The 21,497-nt window shown below is 40.9% G+C and overlaps 1 protein-coding gene across 2 annotated transcripts in view; it reads right to left on the bottom strand.

Moving 5' to 3' along the window:
* The window catches only part of LOC137654515 (N(4)-(Beta-N-acetylglucosaminyl)-L-asparaginase-like), a 54,340-nt gene extending 42,200 nt beyond the window's left edge, over positions 1-12,140 (bottom strand). The window contains exon 1 of one of the 2 annotated variants that reach the window (XM_068388211.1): positions 11,983-12,140. The gene's annotated coding sequence lies outside the window, so the exon portion shown is untranslated. Of the gene's footprint in view, positions 1-2,583; positions 2,718-11,982 lie in introns of those variants that run through there. The other variant, XM_068388212.1, reaches the window with a different exon arrangement.
* Between the last annotated feature and the right edge of the window lie 9,357 nt (positions 12,141-21,497).

Here is a 21,497-nt window from a genome sequence, read left to right as displayed (position 1 = left end):
ATTTATGCAGGTAAAAATATACCAAAATATCACAAATTCTATAGGGAACAAGAATATATATAGATAGGGCAACTTACGCTTCGGATATGTCCACAAAATGGCCGCCAACCACACTGACTCAGACTCCCTAATCTGCCACTTGAAATGTAGGAAGGGTATGTCAATTTCAAGGTGTTATTTACTAATCTAATTATTATTGGATATGCATAAAAATTGTATGGTGGGTTGCTGGATAATTGTCGATTATTTTACGACTATAAAATTAAAATTCTGACCCAAAAAAATTTTTTTGAAGGGAAATAAAATCGAAAAAAAAAAATGTAAAACAATATAATATTTTAGCTAAAAAAATTTGATGATATTCAATCAAAAAAGAAGTAAACAAAATTTTCCGACAAATAAACATCTAGAGGAATCATTACTCTGTGATAGTTCCTTAGTACGTAGTAATTTTGAAAAAATTGGGAAAAAACGAAAAAATGGCAATCACCGGAAAATCGAACACATACCTATACATACGCCATATCTGGCTAAAAAAAAGATAGGCATGAGTAGCCAGATCATCTAGAAACACTCTCCAACACTATAAAAATATAAGTTTTGCGACACTACTTGCCAATTCCTTACGGTAACATGACTAAGCAAAAAAATGCAAAACAAATAAAAAGGGGCACTCGCGGAAAAATGGCTAACATTCTAATATACGGCATTTCAGAAAAAAAAAAATTCAGCCACGTACTAGGCAAACCATCAAGGCACATTTTCCGACAAATAAACATCTAAATGAATCATTACTCTGTGATAGTTCCTTAGTACGTAGTAATTTTGAAAGAAATGGGAAAAAACGAAAAAATGGCAATCACAGGAAAATCGAACACATACCTATATATACGCCATATCTGGCTAAAAAAAAAAAGATAGGCATGGGTAGCCAGATCATCTAGAAACACTTTCCAACACTATAAAATTATAAGTTTTGCGACACTACTTGCCAATTCCTTACGGTAACATGACTAAGCAAAAAAATGCAAAACAAATAAAAAGGGGCACTCGTGGAAAAATGGCCATTCTAATATACGGCATTTCAGAAAAAAAAAATTTCAGCCACGTGCTAGGCAAACCATCAAGGCACATTTTCCGACAAATAAACATATAAATGAATCATTACTCTGTGATAGTTCCTTAGTACGTAGTAATTTTGAAAGAAATGGGAAAAAACGAAAAAATGGCAATCACAGGAAAATCGAACACATACTTATATATACGCCATATCTGGCTAAAAAAAAAATAGGCATGGGTAGCCAGATCATCTAGAAACACTTTCCAACACTATAAAAATATAAGTTTTGCGACACTACTTGCCAATTCCTTACGGTAACATGACTAAGCAAAAAAATGCAAAACAAATAAAAAGGGGCACTCGCGGAAAAATGCCCAACATTCTAATATACGGCATCTCAGATAAAAAAAAAGACATGCACGTGTTAGCCCAACCATCAAGGCACACTTTCTAACACATAAACATGAAAAAAAAATCAATAATATACGGCAATTCCTTACTACGTAGTAAATTTTTACAAATATTGAAAAAAAACAGAAATTGGCAACCGCAGTTAAATACCCAATATACCAATAACTACGTCGTATCTGACAAAAACAAAATCACGCATGGGTAGCCAGATCATCTAGACACACTTTCCAACACTAAAAAAGCAAAAGTTTTACGACACTATTTGGCAATATCTTACGGAAAATGACTTGGCAAAAAAATGAAAAAAAATGAAAAAGGGGCACTCGCGGTAAAATGCCCGACATTCTAATATACGGCATCTCAGATAAAAAAAAGACATGCACGTGTTAGCCCAACCATCAAGGCACACTTTCTAACACATAAACATGAAAAAAAAATGACTAATATACGGCAATTCCTTACTACGTAGTAATTTTTACAAATATTGAAAAAAAAACAGAAATTGGTAACCGCAGTTAAATACCCAATATACCAATAACTACGTCGTATCTGACAAAAACAAAGTCACGCATGGGTAGCCAGATTATCTAGACACACTTTCCAACACTAAACAAGCAAAAGTTTTACGACACTACTGTATTTGGCAATATCTTACGGAAAAATGACTTGGCAAAAAAATGAAAAAAAATGAAAAAGGGGCACTCGCGGTAAAATGGTCCTCGTGGTGATGAACGACATTTTAACTAAAAAAAAAATCATGCACATGGTAGCCAAACAATCCACCAAGACTTTCCACAACTGATAACCTATACAAGTTGCACCATTCTACGACAATTTCATAATACGTAATAACTTTGATAATTATGCAAATTACCTTAGAAGGGTAAACTCGGTCGCGCTCGACCCCGACGCGTCTCAGAAATCGGGGAAGGAGTACAGCTACAGCAATACACATCTGGACACTACTAGAGCGTGTAGGGGAGACACCTCCTGCAGGTCGATCACCCACAAATTCAGTCACGGGGGTGAGTCACGTGAGAAAAACCTGTTTTTTTTTTACGCTCGGGGTCGCGAACGACCCATCGTACCTATCCAGGGTTAAGGGTTCGTACCTGATAAGGAAGCTGACTTCAATGATCCTCCGCCATTATGTCTGCTTTCCTTATGAGATCCAGCGGTCCTCTCAGGGGGCTGAAGATCCCTAGGAGCTGCCAACCGGTGATCACACCTCTTTTTGACAGAGCCTCCTCTAATACAGTGAACCCTCGTTTATCGCGGTAGATAGGTTCCAGTCGAGGCCGCGATAGGTGAAAATCCGCGAAGTAGTGACACCATATTTACCTATTTATTCAACATGTATATTCAGACTTTTAAAACCTTCCCTTGTACGTAGTACTGTTAACAAACTACCCTTTAATGTACTGAACACTTAATGCATGTACTACAGTACCCTAAACTAAAACAGGCACAAATATTAAAGGTGAATTTATATCATGCATTTCCTAAACATGCTAAAAAGCACGATAAAAAATGGAAACCAATGTTTTGTTTACATTTATCTCTGATCATAATGTAGAAACAAACTGGAGGTAGAGCTTTGCTTATTACCCAGACATATTTCCCATACTTTTCCCTTAGAACTACATCACATCTTCCTACTTTAGATATATAGATATATATATATATATATATATATATATGTGTGTGTGTGTGTGTGTATATATATATATATATATATATATATATATATATATATATATTTATATGTATACACATATACATACCTACATATATACATAAATACATGCATACATATATATATATATATATATATATATATATATATATATATATATATATATATATATATATATATATATATATATATATATATATATATATTACTGTATATATATGGGTTATGGAAAAAATCCGCGAAGTGGTGAATCCGCGATGGTCGAACCGCGAAGTAGCGAGGGTTCACTGTACAGTGAACTCTCGCTACTTCGCGGTTCGACCATCGCGGATTCACCACTTCGCGGATTTTTTCCATAACCCATATATATACAGTAATATATATATATATATATATATATATATATGTATGCATGTATTTATGTATATATGTAGGTATGTATATGTGTATACATATAAATATATATATATATATACACACACACACATATATATATATATATATATATATATATATATATATATATATATATATATATATATATATATATATATATATATATATATAAAGTAGGAAGATGTGATGTAGTTCTAAGGGAAAAGTATGGGAAATATGTCTGGGTAATAAGCAAAGCTCTACCTCCAGTTTGTTTCTACATTATGATCAGAGATAAATGTAAACAAAACATTGGTTGCCATTTTTTATCGTGCTTTTTAGCATGTTTAGGAAATGCATGATATAAAATCACCTTTAATATTTGTGCCTGTTTTAGTTTAGGGTACTGTAGTACATGCATTAAGTGTTCTGTACATTAAAGGGTAGTTTGTTAACAGTACTACGTACAAGGGAAGGTTTTAAAAGTCTGAATATACATGTTGAATAAATAGGTAAATATGGTGTCACTACTTCGCGGATTTTCACCTATCGCGGCCGCGACTGGAACCTATCTACCGCGATAAACGAGGGTTCACTGTACCCATTTTCGAGGCGCTCTCAAGGAACAAAATAGACCACTTGACAAATCAATGATTGCGGAAGACTGTCGCAATCTCCACAAGACAACCATAAAAACACCAAATAAAAGTTCCAAGATTAAATGCTGTAATATCGGAGAAAATGCTTGAAAAGGGTATAGAAACAACGATAAATATACAAGGGGGTATTGCATCAACGAATAAATAACGTTATTAGAGGGGTCAAGACTCGTAGAATACTTTAAAAATAAAGGGGAAAAAAAAAATAATATGTCGAAGTGGGTATTGCATAAATCATACGGTATTAGAACATTGGTTAGGATAAAATTCATTATGTCCATGTGGGTACTGCATAAAAGAATGGGTACACACTGTATTAGAAATATCAGATCAAGTAAAATACTTGAATGACGTGGGTAAAAATGTGGGGGTTTATAAGAAAACGAGTAATCCTTACGTAAAACATAATATGCACATGTGGGTATTACAAAAAAAGGAAGGGAATATATGGTATAAGAAGGGCTAGGTCAAGTAGAATACTTGAATGACATGGGGAAAATTGGGGAGGGGTTATAAGGAAACAAGTAATCCTACTGGTAAAAATAAAGTGGGGTTTATGCGCAGAAGTTCTAAAACTGGTATGTACATATGAACAAACAGGAGCGAATATAACCGACCCATAGATGTTTAACAAATAAATGAAAAATTATATTTTGATTATAAAATAAATTTTTGAATATACTTACCCGGTGAATATATAGCTGCAACTCTGTTACTCGACAGACAACTCTACGGAAAAACTCGCCAGCGATCGCTACACAGGTTGCGGGTGTGCCCAACAGCGCCATCTGTCGACCAGATACCCAGCTCTTATGTAAACAAAGACTCAATTTTCTCCTCGTCCCACTGCGTCTCTATTGGGGAGGAAGGGAGGGTCATTTAATTCATATTCACCGGGTAAGTATATTCAAAAATTTATTTTATAATCAAAATATCATTTTTAAATATTTAACTTAGCCGGTGAATATATAGCTGATTCACACCCAGGATAGTGGGTAGAGACCAGTAATATATGTTTACATTTTATGAGCTAAGAGTTTTTTATTTCATTTTAGAAGTTATCAAAATAACAAAAACAAAATAAATAGGTACCTGGTAAGGAAGTCGACTTGAACAATTACTCTGCCTTTTAAGTACGTCTTCCTTACGGAGCCTCGCGATCCTCTTAGGATGCTGATCGACCCCTAGGAGCTGAAGTATCAAGAGTTGCAACCCATACAACAGGACCTCATCAAACCCCTAATCTAGGCGCTCTCAAGAAATGACTTTGACCACCCGCCAAATCAACCAGGATGCGAAAGGCTTCTTAGCCTTCCGGACAACCCAAAAAACAACATTAAAAACATTTCAAGAGAAAGATTAAAAGGGTATGGAATTAGGGAATTGTAGTGGTTGAGCCCTCACCCACTACTGCACTCGCTGCTACGAATGGTCCCAGTGTGTAGCAGTCCTCGTAAAGAGACTGGACATCCTTTAGATAAAAAGACGCGAACACTGACTTGCTTCTCCAAAAGGTTGCGTCCATTATACTTCGCAGAGATCTATTTTGCTTAAAGGCCACGGAAGTTGCAACAGCTCTAACTTCGTGTGTCCTCACCTTAAGCAAAGCTTGGTCTTCCTCACTCAGATGTGAATGAGCTTCTCGTAATAACAGTCTGATAAAGTAAGATAAAGCATTCTTTGACATAGGCAAAGATGGTTTCTTAACTGAACACCATAAAGCTTCAGATTGGCCTCGTAAAGGTTTAGTGCGCTTTAAATAGAACTTAAGAGCTCTCACAGGGCATAAGACTCTTTCTAGTTCATTGCCTACAATCTCCGATAAGCTGGGAATATCGAACGATTTAGGCCAAGGTCGAGAAGGCAGCTCATTTTTGGCTAGAAAACCAAGTTGTAGCGAACATGTGGCTTTTTCTGACGAAAATCCGATGTTCTTGCTGAAGGCATGAATCTCACTGACTCTTTTAGCTGAGGCTAAGCATACCAGGAAAAGTGTCTTTAAAGTGAGATCTTTCAGGGAGGCTGATTGTAGCGGCTCAAACCTGTCTGACATGAGGAATCTTAGTACCACGTCTAAATTCCAACCAGGTGTAACCAAACGACGCTCCTTAGTGGTCTCAAAAGACTTCAGGAGGTCTTGAAGATCTTTATTGTTGGAAAGATCTAAGCCTCTATGCCGGAAGACCGATGCCAACATGCTTCTGTAGCCCTTGATAGTGGGAGCTGAAAGGGATCGTCCTTTTCTCAGGTATAAGAGAAAGTCAGCTATCTGAGCTACAGAGGTACTGGTTGAGGATACAGTACAGAGACTGACTTGCACCAGTCTCGGAAGACTTCCCACTTCGATTGGTAGACTCTAAGGGTGGATGCTCTCCTTGCTCTAGCAATCGCACTGGCTGCCTCCTTCGAAAAGCCTCTAGCTCTTGAGAGTCTTTCGATAGTCTGAAGGCAGTCAGACGAAGAGCGAGGAGGCTTTGGTGTACCTTCTTGACGTGTGGCTGACGTAGAAGGTCCACCCTTAGAGGAAGACTTCTGGGAACGTCTACTAGCCATCGAAGTACCTCGGTGAACCATTCTCTCGCGGGCCAGAGGGGAGCATCTAGCGTCAACCTTGTCCCTTCGTGAGAGGCGAACTTCTGCAGTACCTTGTTGACAATCTTGAACGGTGGGAATGCGTAGAGATCTAGATGTGACCAATCTAGGAGAAAGGCATCTATATGTATTGCTGCTGGGTCCGGGACTGGTGAGCAATAGATTGGAAGCCTCTTGGTCAGCGAGGTTGCAAAGAGATCTATGGTTGGTTGGCCCCAAGTGGCCCAAAGTCTCTTGCATACATCCTTGTGGAGGGTCCATTCTGTTGGAATTACTTGCCCTTTCCGACTGAGACAATCTGCCATGACATTCAAGTTGCCTTGGATGAACCTCGTTACTAGAGAGATGTCTTGACCTTTTGACCAGATGAGCAGGTCCCTTGCGATCTCGTACAACGTCAGTGAGTGGGTCCCTCCTTGCTTGGAGATGTACGCCAAGGCAGTGGTGTTGTCTGAGTTCACTTCCACCACTTTGCCTCGAAGGAGAGACCTGAAGCTTTTCAAGGCCAAATGTACTGCCAACAGCTCCTTGCAGTTGATATGCATGTTCCTCTGACTCGAGTTCCACAGTCCTGAGCATTCCCGACCGTCTAATGTCGCGCCCCAGCCCACGTCCGATGCGTCCGAGAAGAGAACGTGGTTGGGAGTCTGAACAGCCAGGGGAAGACCCTCTCTTAAGTTGATATTGTCCTTCCACCAAGTCAGACAAGACTTCATCTTTTCGGAAATCGGGATCGAGACCGCTTCTAGCGTCTTGTCCTTTTTCCAGTGAAAAGCTAGATGGTATTGAAGCGGACGGAGGTGTAGTCTTCCTAATGACACAAACTGTTCCAGGGATGATAGCGTCCCTACCAGACTCATCCACAGCCTGACTGAGCAGCGTTCCTTCTTCAGCATGTTCTGGATGAATAACAGGGCTTGACTTATTCTGGGGGCCGACGGAAAAGCCCGAAAAGCTAGACTGTGAATCTCCATCCCTAAATACACAATAGTTTGGGATGGGACCAGTTGCGACTTTTCCTAATTGACCAGGAGTCCCAATTCCTTGGTCAGATCTAGAGTCCACTTTAGATCCTTCAGACAGCGACGACTGGAAGAGGCTCTGAGAAGCCAGTCGTCCAAATAAAGGGAGGCTCAGATGTCCGATAAATGGAGGAATTTGGCAACGTTCCTCATCAGCCTCGTAAACACGAGAGGAGCTGTGCTTAGGCCAAAGCACAGGGCCCGAAACTGGTAGACCACCTTTTCGAAAACGAATCTCAGAAAAGGTTGGGAGTCTGGGTGGATGGGGACGTGGAAGTAGGCGTCCCTTAGGTCTAAAGAGACCATCCAGTCTTCCCTTCTGACCGCTGCTAAGACTGACTTTGTGGTCTCCATGGAGAACTTCGTCTTTGTGACAAAGACATTCAGAGCACTGACGTCTAGCACCGGCCTCCACCCTCCTGTCTTCTTTGAAACCAAGAAGAGGCAGTTGTAGAATCCCGGAGATTGAAGGTCCGGGACTTTGACCACCGCTCCCTTCTCTAGCAAAAGAGACACTTCCCGTTTCAAGGCTCGTCTCTTTTCTTCCTCTCTGTACCTGGGAGAGAGATCGATGGGAGACGTTGCTAGAGGGGGTTTTCGTACAAACGGGATCTTGTACCCCTCTCTGAGCAACTTCACAGATTGTGCATCTGCGCCTCTCTTCTCCCAGGCCTGCCAGAAGTTCTTGAGTCTGGCTCCCACTGCTGTCTGAAGTTGCGGGCAGTCAGACTCTGCCCTTAAAGGACTTGGATCCTTTCTTCTTCCCTCGCTTCCCTTCGGCACGAGCACCTCCTCTGCTGGAGGCTCTGCCACGAAAGGGCGGAATAAAGCGAGACGCTGGAGTGTCCATCCTTGGTCTAGCTGACAAGGTAGGCAAAGGGGGAGCTTTGCGAGCTGAGGACGCAACAAGATCGTGAGTGTCCTTCTGCACTAACGAAGCGGCTATTTCCTTTATCAGGACTTCTGGAAATAGGCACTTGGAAAGAGGAGCAAAGAGAAGCTCAGATCTCTGGCACGGTGTAACTCCAGCAGAAAGGAATGAGCAGAGAGATTCTCGCTTTTTCAGGACTCCGGACACAAAGGATGCAGCAAGCTCATTAGACCCATCACGGACAGCCTTGTCCATGCAGGACATAATGAGCAAAGAAGTCTCTTTATCTGTCGAAGAGATCTTCCTGCTTAGGGCTCCTAGGCACCAGTCTAAGAAGTTAAAAACTTCAAAAGCCCTAAAGATTCCTTTCAAAAGGTGGTCCAGGTCCGATGATGACCAACAAATCTTTGAGCGTCTCATGGCAAGGCGGCGGGGAGAGTCTACAAGACTTGAGAAGTCGCCCTGGGCAGAGGCAGGAACTCCAAAGCCGAGAACTTCTCCCGTGGCATACCAGACGCTCGATCTAGAAGAGAGTCTAGCAGGGGGAAAAGCAAATGCTGTCTTCCCTAAACTCTTCTTGGACTGTAACCAGTCTCCTATCACCCGCAAAGCTCTCTTGGACGAGCGTGCGAGGACGAGTCTAGTAAAGGCAGGTGCGGTGGAAGGCATGCCTAAAACAAACTCTGAAGTCGGAGAACGAGGAGCCACAGAAACAAACTGGTCAGGAAACAGCTCTTTGAAAATAGCCAAAACTTTTCTAAAGTCCAAAGAGGGTTGAGTAGACTTAGGCTCGTCCAATTCTGATTGTTGTTCATCTTGATGTGCAGCAGCATCATCATCAGAAAGTTCCTCATCCGACAACTGATGAGGAAACGGCAACGGAGTGGGTAACGGCTGGTTCGCTGAGTCCGGTCGCACTGGTGCATGCGTGACTGAGCCGGACGCAACGTCATGGAACTGCTGCACAGTCTGTGAGCTGTTAGCAACCATGGTAGCGCGAGGGCGCACAGCGTCTACCCGAGACTGTCTAGACTGACTGGGTTGCGCAGTGGAAACCACACTGGGTTGCGGAGGTTGACGCACCGCGCCAAAACAAGGCAACTCTGATGGTTGTTGAACATCCAGAACGTCAAAGCCAACCTCCGTGCGTCGCTTAACGTCAACATGCGGCTGGCAGCCCACACTGGAACGCATGGGTGGAGGAACTCTCTCAACTGGTGTACGTGAGAAGGTTACCTCAGCGTCCACAGGACGCACAACCGATCGCTTGGAGGGTTGTAGGCTAGGTACTGCACTAGCTGGTACGGCAGCAACCTTCTCCGCATGAAAGTCCTGCATCAGAGACGTAAGCTTAGACTGCATGTCTTGCAGTAAAGACCACTTAGGGTCTACGGGAGCAGGTGCGGCGACAGACGGTGTTAGTGTCTGAAGCGGTACCGCTTTGCCTCTCTTAGGCGGTGAGCAGTCATCGGATGACGGCAACGAGTCCGAACTGACCCAGTGGCTACAACCGGGCCGTTGGACTTGTCCTGAAGGGACCGATTTACGTTTTAACGGTCGCGAGACCTTGGTCCAAAGTTTCTTGCGAGAAACACCTTCAGACGACGAGGTATAAATGGGCTCTCTCGTCTTAGGTAGGTAGGGGCGATCTTGGGGAGATACGCCCGATACCAAGGAGGGAACTTCTGTTCGCTGATTAAAGCCTCTCGAACCCATGCGTCGTACGACATTGCTTCTCCCCTGGACTTGGGAGCTTGCAAGAGGTCCCGGACTAGGAGGACGACAGGCACGAACAGACGAACCCTCAAGCGCAACACTGTCCACAACACTATCACTTGGCACTCTAGCACTTCCCACTGCACTTTGGCACTTAAGCTCCTTAACATCCGCCATGAGCTGATTGCGGTCACTTGCAAGGGACTCAACTCTCTCACCCAGAGCCTGGATGGCACGCATCATGTCAGCCATCGATGGTTCCTGAGTGCTAGGAGGGGGGTTAGGAACAACCACTACAGGGGAAGGAATAGGTTGTGGGGCATGAGGAGAGGATACATCAATAGATCGAGAAGAACTTCTCCTAACTCTATCTCTCTCTAGCCTACGTGTGTACTTTTGAAATTCGATAAAATCGAATTCCGAAAGGCCAACGCACTCCTCACACCGATCTTCCAATTGACAGGTTTTAACCCGACAATTGGAACAAACAGTGTGAGGGTCGATAGAAGCCTTCGGAAGACGCCTAGAACAGTCCCTAGCATTGCATTTCCTAAATTTGTTAACTTGTGAAGGGTCAGCCATTTTGAATTGGTCAAGGGAAAATTCCAAAAAACGATCTAAGTCATCAACAAAGAATCCGATACAAAAAAGAGTTCAAGGATTTGTTTGAAGAAAAACCCTGCACAGCGAAAGCTCAAAACCAGAATACTGTATAGTACTTCACCAATTAGATGTGAAAAACTCCAGTTTAGCAACAGCGAGTAAAGTACGTCTTGTCGACACGTCGACAGAGAGAAAATTGAGTCTTTGTTTACATAAGAGCTGGGTATCTGGTCGACAGATGGCGCTGTTGGGCACACCCGCAACCTGTGTAGCGATCGCTGGCGAGTTTTTCCGTAGAGTTGTCTGTCGAGCAACAGAGTTGCAGCTATATATTCACCGGCTAAGTTAAATATTTAAAAATATAAGGTTAGTATAAGATATAGATAATTTGTGTAGTTTTTCATGGATTCATTATATGTCCAAAAACAATGTATAGAGAAGAAGAGGTTTGTTTCACCATTACATACCGTTTCCCAGTATATTTTCCCCACCCAAAACCCCGGGTTCCCACTGGGGGTCACCCATTATCGGCAGATATATATATTACATCAAGTATTCATTGGCAACAAAAATGTCATTTTTGCAGGAAATGGGCATTTTCCTAGAGGGAAAAGTTTACTAGGAAAGTTTTCCCTGTCTGTAACTATAACAAAACCGATAACCCTAACCCCTTAAGAGAAGAATTGTTTGGTAATCTTAGTATTGTCAGGTTTATGAGGACAGAGGAAAATATGCAAAGAATAGGCCAGACTATTCGGTGTATGTGTAGGGCAAGGGGAAAATGAACCGTAACCAGAGAGAAAGATCCAATGTAGTACTGTCTGGTCAGTCAAAGGGCCCCATAACTCTCAAGCGGTAGTATCTCAACGGACGGTGTTTCAATTTCCAAAAGCCGTCTAAATGACTGTTTGGCCGCACTAGTGTTACCCTAACTCGCCAAAAACATATTCGTGTCTAGTTAGCAATTTAATACTCACGGAATACTTAAACAGTAAATATGGTAGACACGTTCACCAAGTTAACCTGCGGTCCCGACCTGTCAACCATGCAGCTCACGGATGTTTCCTGATCAGCTGATGCCGACCCGTCAAAGTAAATAAACAAACGCCACCATACAGCACGAATTCATAGATATAAATACCACTAGATTACAAAACCTTTATTAACAGTGGTAGCGCACAAGACTTAAAGGCTATGGGTTTTGCATGCAGTTCCTTCACTATATAACAATAATATAGTATACATTTTGTATGTCGTGGACATTGGCTCCTCAACATCCATATTTCAGCATTGATGTTTTTTCTTTTGTTTTAACTCAGTATGACTCCTAAATTTTAGGAGTTATTCTTGACAGCAAAGCTACTTTTGAGAAACACATTAGGTCTGTCTCTTCTTAAATTGAACAACAATTATCTTATTGATAATGTATTTTAAGATTTTTTAGTAATCAATCTATTCTGAAGAAGTGTTTTAAATATTTAATTCTGTCATGTTTCCAGTATTGTCCTCCTGTCTGGTATTCAGCTACTGGTCACATCTTAATTTGTTGGACAGGAATTTAAAGTCTATTACATTTCTTATTACTGCTTTAGATATTAATCTCTGGCATCGTCGTTCAGTTAGTCCGTTCTGCATGTTACATATATTTTTTTTCCTTTCATAATTCAGACCATCCTTTGCGCTCGATTTTCCCGGAAAGTACCATCCTTGTCGTAATACTAATCATCACCATCTCCTCCTACGCCTATCGCGCAAAGGGCCTCGGTTAGATTTCGACAGTCGTCTCTATCTTGAGCTTTTAATTCAATACTTCAACATTCATCATCTACTTCGCGCTTCATAATCCTTAGCCGTGTAGGCCTGCGAGAGTCACTTCTAGTGTCTTGTGAAGCTCAACTGAACATTTGATGAACTAATCTCTTGGGGAGTGAGAAAAGCATGCTCAAACCATCTCTATCTACCCCTCATCATGATCTCATCCACATATGGCACTCAAGTAACCTCTCTTATAGTTTCATTTCTAATCCTGTCCTGTCATTTAACTCCCAAAGTCCTTCTGAGGGCTTTGTTCTCACATCTACTAAATTTATTGGAGATTGTTTCATTGTCATACCATGACTCATGTCCATAGAGTAACACCGATCTCACTAAAGTCATATATAGTCTGATTTTTATATGTAATTTCAGGCGACTTGATTTCCAATTTTTACTTTATCTAGCCATTGTCTGATTTGCCTGTTTCTATCTTTCACTATACTTTAATTCTAAAGACCATGTATTGTGGATCATAGTTCCTAAATGAATGATTCTACCTCATTAATCCTTTCTCCTTCCAATGATATTTCATCTCCCATTGCATATTCTGTTCTCATCATCTCTGTCTTTATTCTATTTATATTATGGGGTATGAACTTAGTTGAATCTTAACAAAACTCAAAGTATGATTGTAAGTAGGCCAAGGACGGTGGCTCCTCAACATCCGGATCTCAGTATTGATAATGTTTCTTTAAATTGTATGACTCAAAATTTTAGGTGTGATTCTCGACAGCAAATTTACTTTTGAGAAACATATAAGGTCTGTGTCTTCTTCAATTGCACAAAAAATAGGCTTATTGAGAAAGTCTTTCAAGATTTTCGGTGATCAATCTATTCTGAAGTGTTTTAATTCTTTCATTCTACCTTGTTTTGAGTATTGTTCTCCTGTCTGGTCTTCAGCTGCTGATTCTCATCTTAATTTGTTGGACAGAAACTTACGGTCTATTAAATTTCTTATTCCTGATCTAGATATTAATCTCTGGCACAGTCGTTCAATTAGTTCATTATGCATGTTGCATAAGATTTTTCATAACTCTGACCATCCTTTACATTCAGATCTCCCTGGACAATTCTATCCTGTTCGTAATACTAGGCAGGCAGTTAATTCTAATAGCCAGGCCTTCTCCATCATGAGGCTCAATACTACGCAGTACTCTAGAAGTTTTATTTCAGCTGTTACAAGTTGTGGAATGATCTTCCTAAACGGGTAGTTGAATGATATCAGTAGAACTTCAAAAGTTCAAAGTTGGAGCAAATGCTTTTTTGTTGACCAGGCGGACATGAGTCTTTTTATACTTTATTTATGACATATTTGTTTTTGATGTTGTTAATAGTTTATATATGACATGTCTGTTTTGACGTTGTTACTTTTTTTAGAATGATTTATTGTTAATTTGTTCTCTTCATTTATTTCCTTTCCTCACTGGGCTATTTTTCCTTGTTGGAACCCCTGGGCTTATAGCATATTGCTTATCCAACTAGGGTTGTAGCTTGGATAGTAATAATAATAATAATAATAATCAGCCCAGCCTTGTTTGATGTTTCATGCACTCGGGTAAGCAAGCAAGCAATAAGCATTGCAAATCCTGTGGTGTTTTGCTAACAAGGACAGCTTCATCAGCATACTCTAGGTTTGCTAAATTCCTATCACCAATCCAGTCCAAATCTGTCCAATCCTTCACCATCTCTGACTGTTCTACACATTACAAAATCCATGAGAAGGATAAACAACATAGGTGACAACACATTACCCTTGGAGTACTCCGCTGTTCACTGGAAATTCATTTGATAAGACTCCACTAACATTCCCCATCGGTCGGGGAACAGAAAGTATACAAGGCCATGCACTTCTGGTCAGCCTACAGTAGCTACTGGGGTAACCGGGGAGATCCAAGCCATGGCACGAGGTTCATAACACCAGTCCAGGGGGCTAATACATGGAGCTGTAGCCCTGGTGCCATTCAACCAACCAAAAGAGGTGGTGTCAAAAGGAGCCCTTTCTTTATGACTACTGCTGGTCTTCTTTGACCTCTTCCTCTTCTTTATCTTAAAAAAATCAGAATTAGAGTCAGAGGACGACGATGAGAAAGAAGAATGAAAACGTTTCTTCCTCTTTCTGAGGCTCACACTAGGCTTTGCAAGCAGTAGAGGTCTGAGTGACCAATGACGACGCTCTCCGGAAAGGAGGAACCACAACACCGGGGAACAATGTCACAGGGGAGAGAGAAGGCACACTCACAGGGGTCCACGACACAGCAACAAGCATGGTCACAAGCAAGAGGAAGCAGGGGGATATGGCTCCTAGACCCTTAGGCACAAGGGTTGGGGTGACAGACACAGAGGAAGGGACGGCTATCACAAGGTAATCCCAAGCACTGGGGCAAAATGAACTTTCGGCCTCAGGGCCGACTTGCATGCAATCTCAGGCTTTTTTCAACAGTACAGGTGTCAATTTATAGGCCTTAATGGTCCTTTTGGGATTGGTTGGGTACCACAGGGGTCAATGACACTAGGGGCACAACCATACCTTTCACCACTGGCATCAACACATGAGACACTGCCACTGGGGATACCTGGGAAGAGGTAGCCTTAGCTACCAGATCTCTCAACAGTCACTGAGGGCCTACCTAAGGACCTGAGGAGACCCAAGATTTCCTTAGGTCAAACTGGTTGTCGTTGATCTACATTTAAAACAGGTAAGAACCTCCAACTTCCACACTGGGGGAACCCCACACACTGCCAGAACCTGAAAAGTCCTCCAATACTGATCCGAGGGCTCTTTGCTCCTGACGCAAACTCCTCAGAGACTGAGCCAGGGCTGTCTGTGTTGGGATGGCAGCAGCAGACACCCACTAAGGAGACAGAAGTGAAGGACTTCTTTGGTGTTTTCTGGGGCATTGCCAAAATAGACACTGGCAAAAGCTTAGCTCTTTATCCACTCAGGGCGTATGCATGCCACTGCACAGGAGGCCACAACCTGCACTTGGCACACGGGAATGATGGTTTATTCATAAACCAGTTGAAACCTCCACCCTTTCAGCAGCAAGTATGAATTTCAGATAAGGGAGCAACAATACTGTAAATCCATATTCATTACAATCTAAATTCAAAGTGAGCCTCTTCCAACAGGCAAATCAATTGTAGATGAAACTTGAGTGCTTTTGTCATCCAGTTTTATTGCATTACCGAAGTTCCTTATTCAGTATCTAAAAATAATATTTATTTCAATAATTTTTGTTCCATTACCTGTTAGAAATATTTTGATTGGATAAGTAACATTAGAATAAGATTTTGAACAGTAATAATAATAATAATAATTACAATAATAATAATAATAATAATAATAAAAAGTTTTAAAAATATATTACATAAAAGGATCCATAAGCATAAGTGAAATTTGTAATGAATTCTTTTTTTAAACTTTCTGTTACTTTCTTCTATCTTTGATTCTCTTCTTACAATTATGGCTAACACAAGATGATAGAAAGGCCTCTTTTGTCTTTGTGATTTCAATGCTCACCATAGGAAGTGGTTAAAATATGTTTCTCCTACCGATAATAGCGCTTTGGACTTTGCCTCTGAATCAGGCTGTGAGCAAATCATAAGTGAAGCTACTCACAGGTCTGGTAACTACTTGGACCTTGTATACACGGACTCCCCTGACGTCATAACAAGTAAGGTTGGTTCTCCAGTTGGGACATCTGATCATGCCTTGATTTCATTGGTAGAGAAGACTGAGCAGCATGTCCCTAATGTATCTTACTCATGTAAGATTTATATGAAATCTCAGGCAGATTAGAATGAGATTTTTCATGATCTTTTTGGCTTGAATTGGTCACAATTGTTTAGTAGTGTTGATCCTGTTGTCTCTTTGAATGAGAATCTAGACAATATAATTGATAGGCATATCCATTCTCAAGCGCTAAGGTAGTGAGTGAAGGACAAACCATGGTTCAATGATGATTGTAGATGTGCTTATTTGGAGAAACAGAGGGCCTATCATCATTGGAAGGGTAACAGATTGGATTTGACCTGGAATAACTATACTCTGCTTAAGAGCTTTTGCTCAGAAAGTTTATGCTTCAACTGAAAAGGAATACAATTTAACCATCAAAGAAATCCTTTCTGGTACAACCCAGGAGCATAAGTGGTGAACTACCCTTAAATCTGCACTCTTTGGAGTAGATGTAACAATTCCTCCTTTACTTGAACCAGATGGCTCTGTCACTCACTGTCCAAAGGAAAAGGCAACCCTTTTGGCCAATATGCTTGACAGTAAGCAGAGTAATGAGAACCTCGAACGTCCTCATTGCTGTTTTCCTGAGGCTAAACTAACTAGTTTAGCTTTTTTATTGATCTCGTTAAATTAAAGCTCTCTTGATGGACCTTGATGCTTATGAAAGTGTAGACTCAAATGGCATTTTTCCTTTGTTATCAGTTATTTTTCCCATTAGCAGGAAAAGAAGCTTTTAGCACTTGTTGGAGAACTGGTAATGTTACTACACTTTGTAAATGTGTTTGTGGTAGCTCATGTACAACTGATTACCGCCCAGTTTTCATAACTCTCATATTATCTAAAGTTTTTGAACGTCCTTTGGCAAAACGTCTTAACAGGTTTGCTAAATGTAATCATCTGTTCCCTAGTTTGCAATTTTGTAAAGGCCTTGGAGCATGTGATGTCCTTCTTACAATCTCCAATGTTGTAGAGAAATCACTTGATTGAGGTCAGGAAGTTCATATGATTGGCCTTAATTTTAGTGCTGTTTTGACCGTGTTAATCGTGAGGCCTTTGTTTTCAAACTCAAACAGTTGGGAGTGGGTGGATCGTTTCTCAGCATCATTATTGCATTTTTAAGTAACAGACCGCAAAGAGTTGTTGTTGATGGGCACCATAGTGAACATAGGAATGTGATACCTGGTGTTCCTCAGGGTAGTGTTCTTCATATTATATACACATGAAAACAAGTTTGTCGCATATGCAGACAATGCTACTCTCTTTGCATCAATTCCATCTCCTGAATGTAGATCTGGGGTTGCTGAATCCCTTAATAGAGATTTAGCTAAAATTAGTGCATGGTGCAAATTATGGGGTATGAAGTTGCATCCTAACAAAACTCAAAGTATGATTGTAAGTAGGTCAAGGACAATGGCTCCTCAACATCCGGATCTCCGCATTGATAAGGTTTCTTTAACTTTGTATGCCTTAAAATTTTAGGTGTGATTCTCGACAGCAAATTTACTTTTGAGAAACACATTAGGTCTGTGTCTTCTTCAATTTCACAAAAAAATTGGCTTATTGAGGAGGTCTTTTAAGATTTTCGATGATCAATCTGTTCTGAAGTGTTTTAATCCTTTCATTCTACCTTGTTTCAAGTATTGTTCTCCTGTCTGGTCTTCAGCTGCTGATTCTCATCTTAATATGTTGGACAGGAACTTACGGTCTATTAAAACTTCTTTTTCCTGATCTAGATATTGATCTCTGGCACCGTTGTTCAGTTAGTTCATTATACATATTGCATTAGATTTTTTATAATTCTGACCATCCTTTACATTCAGATCTTCCTGGACAGTTCCATCTTGTTCATAATACTAGGCATGCAGTTAATTCTAATAGTCAGGCCTTCTCCGTCATGAGGCTCTATACCGCACAGTATTCTATAAGTTTTATTCCAGCTGTGACCAAGTTGTGGAATGATCTTCCTAATCGGGTAATTAAATCAGTAGAACCTAAAGTTCAAACTGTCAGTAAATGTTATGTTGAACAGGCTGACATGTCTTTTTTTAGCCTATATATGAAATAATTGTTTTAATGTTGATAATGTTTTTAAATATTTTACTTTAATTGTTCATTACTTCTTATATCGTTTATTTATTTCCTTACTTCCTTTCCTCACTCGGTTACTTTTCCTTGTTGGAGCCCTTAGGCTTATAGCATCTTGCTTTTCCGACTAGGGTAGTAGCTTAGCTAGTAGTAATCATAAACTACTTATTAATTACAAAGGTATTGAATCAATATTACTTATATATCAGGCTGATTGCCTCATGGGAAGCATGTCGTCTTTGACAGAAATAATCCAACATAACTGGTGTTCCATAGTAAGAACTTCAAAAACAGGTTAATCCATTTATAAAAGTCAGTCTTTACCTTCAAAACCAACAACTTTTAGAAACGCCCTAAATATACTGTATGTGTAAGGAAGGGGTTGGATTGAACTTTTATTACTTTTGGTCTACAGTTTATAGCCAGGCACTGAGGTCTGTAAAATCAGTCACTACAGCTAGAGGAAAATCAGGGAGTTACATTGAAGTAAAGTTTAGAGTGATTGGACATCAAGATGGAGGAAAGGAAGCGGGAATGAAAATAAATTAGGAGGCTATAAAGTATGGCCAGCTAAGGGCTGAAAGATTGTTACACAGACCTTAAAGTTATGAATAAGGTGCACTGCATAGGCTGCATTGATGGCAGTGATCACCTGTAAGGAGATGGTGCTCAGATTGCTTGATATCCACTGGCTAATTTTTCATGTCTACAAGATATCAATATGAATTTATATTAACCAGTATATTTCTCAGCTCTCACAGTTAGCTTTTACTGTGAACCCTAATTCCAGATATGTGACAAATTTGAAAGTAATTTGTATTTTTCTGAGCTATACTAACCTTGATTTCTTTACTATGGATATATATTTTGGCAAAAGCTAAAACTAGCTATAAAACTTTTTGTGGGGTATAACTGCCTGCCCCTAGTTAGGGGAGTAGACCAGCCACCCCGCTCACACACACATACACCAGTGATATGATGTCATTTCTTGATAGCAGGCAGAACTTTCTGAGGGATTGGTGAAGGCGGGTTAAGTATGAGTAAAGAGCTTGAGGTTTGTATGGTTAAGAAAAATATAAATTACTTTCAAATTTGTTATTTATTCCAACACCTATTACAAAAACTTTTGCACTTTACTATGGAGACTCACCCTTAGGAGAGTGAAGTTCTAGCTAATTGGCTGATACAATGACCTGAGGTGTAACTCGGTGCTTCGCACAAGCTCAATAGAAGCACTATGACACCTCGCTAACTCTCGAATATGTGAGAGAACTACTGGCCTGGGCGATTCCGTGTCATGAGTGAGAACTAAACATTGTGACTTGACCAGGCAAGAACTCTTGGGAGTATTGAAACTCCGCTAACTTAACCAAGATATTGCCCAACTCTCCCTCGCAGGAGGACAGGGACATAACAAATATATTTCATATATCAGTTAAACAAGGGATATGGTTTTTACCTGCTGATGGAAGAAGCCAGCTTGCAAAGTTCTGTAGGTGTTGTACCCAATAGATGGAAAGATGAAGAACGAAAAAGCCAGTTACTCGATAATTCATCCTCGACTAATTCCCCGGTAACGTCTGCTACTTGTCCTGCAAGGGAGTTGGGGTGTCTTAACCACATGTGCAGCCATTACAAAACCTATGGAGAAGGCATCTAGGATCCTGTGGGTTACTTGTTGCAGGTAGTGGGCTGTTACGATCCTCTGGTACTTCCAAACACCCATCTGAAGTACCTATGCCACAGAGTAGTTTTTCTTAAATGCTAGGGGCATTCTGATGCCCATGACATCATGAGCTCTGGATCTATGACCTTGAGGTGTAGAGTCCAGATTTAAGGCCCGATTGATGACCTGTCGAATCCAGGAAGAGGTTGTGTTTCTAGTAACTCTCATCTTGACCTGCCCATACTCACAAACAACTTGTTGACGTGTGGGCGAGTTTCATTGGTTCGTTTGAAATAACAATTTATCCGGATCACTGGTTACAGTATGGAGACTCTCAATCTGGAAAGTTCCGATTCTAGGATCCACTACAGCCATATTTCGAGTCTTAGCAACGAACTCTGGGACGAAGTTGAGTGTTACATACCCCATCCCCTTGAACGGGTGACATCGTAAGAAAGACCATGCGACTCGCTGACTCCCTTTGCAGAGGCCAGTGCAAGAAGAAAAATCATTTTAAGTGTCAAGTCGGAGTCTGATGACTGACAAAACGGCTTTTAAGGTGCTCCATTCAGAGTTCGTAGTACTCAAACTACATTTCAATGAGGTGGTCTGATTTCCGGCTAGTACAGTACGCTCAAAACTCCGTATGAGAAGGTTAGTTCCATCGAGGAGAAATTTTTAACTCCGTTTAGTCTAAAGGCGAGGCTCATGGCTGAGTGATAACCTTTCACCGCCGAGACCGACCAGAGTTTTCCTCCCGAAAGTATAACAAGAACTACGCTATCACTGGGATAGTGGCGTCAAGAGGAACGATACCCCTTTGATGACACCAACCACAAAAGATTGCCCACTTCGCCTGATAGATGGCAGAAGATGAATACTGGAGGTATCCAGACACCCTTTTCGCAATACTCGCGAAAAGCCTCTCGATGAGAGATGCTAGATAACCTCCAGGCGTGAAGACATAGCGAAGTCACGGCCTGATGGTAAATCTTTGTATGTGGTTGTTTGAGTTGATCTGGAAGTAGAGGGAGCTCCTTTGGCACCTCAGCAAGCAGATGTAGAAGGTCTGGGAACCCTTTCTGCATGTTGCCACATTGGTGCTATGAGGGTCATCGATAGATCTTGTGATGTCCTTGATTTGTTCTGAAGCCACCCTACTAGGCAGAAGGGGGGAATGCAGACATCCA

Source organism: Palaemon carinicauda, chromosome 15, assembly GCF_036898095.1.
Source record: "Palaemon carinicauda isolate YSFRI2023 chromosome 15, ASM3689809v2, whole genome shotgun sequence".
Lineage (NCBI taxonomy): Eukaryota > Metazoa > Arthropoda > Malacostraca > Decapoda > Palaemonidae > Palaemon > Palaemon carinicauda.
Note: the sequence above shows the minus strand (reverse complement) of the source record. Positions and strands in the feature narration are given on the sequence as shown.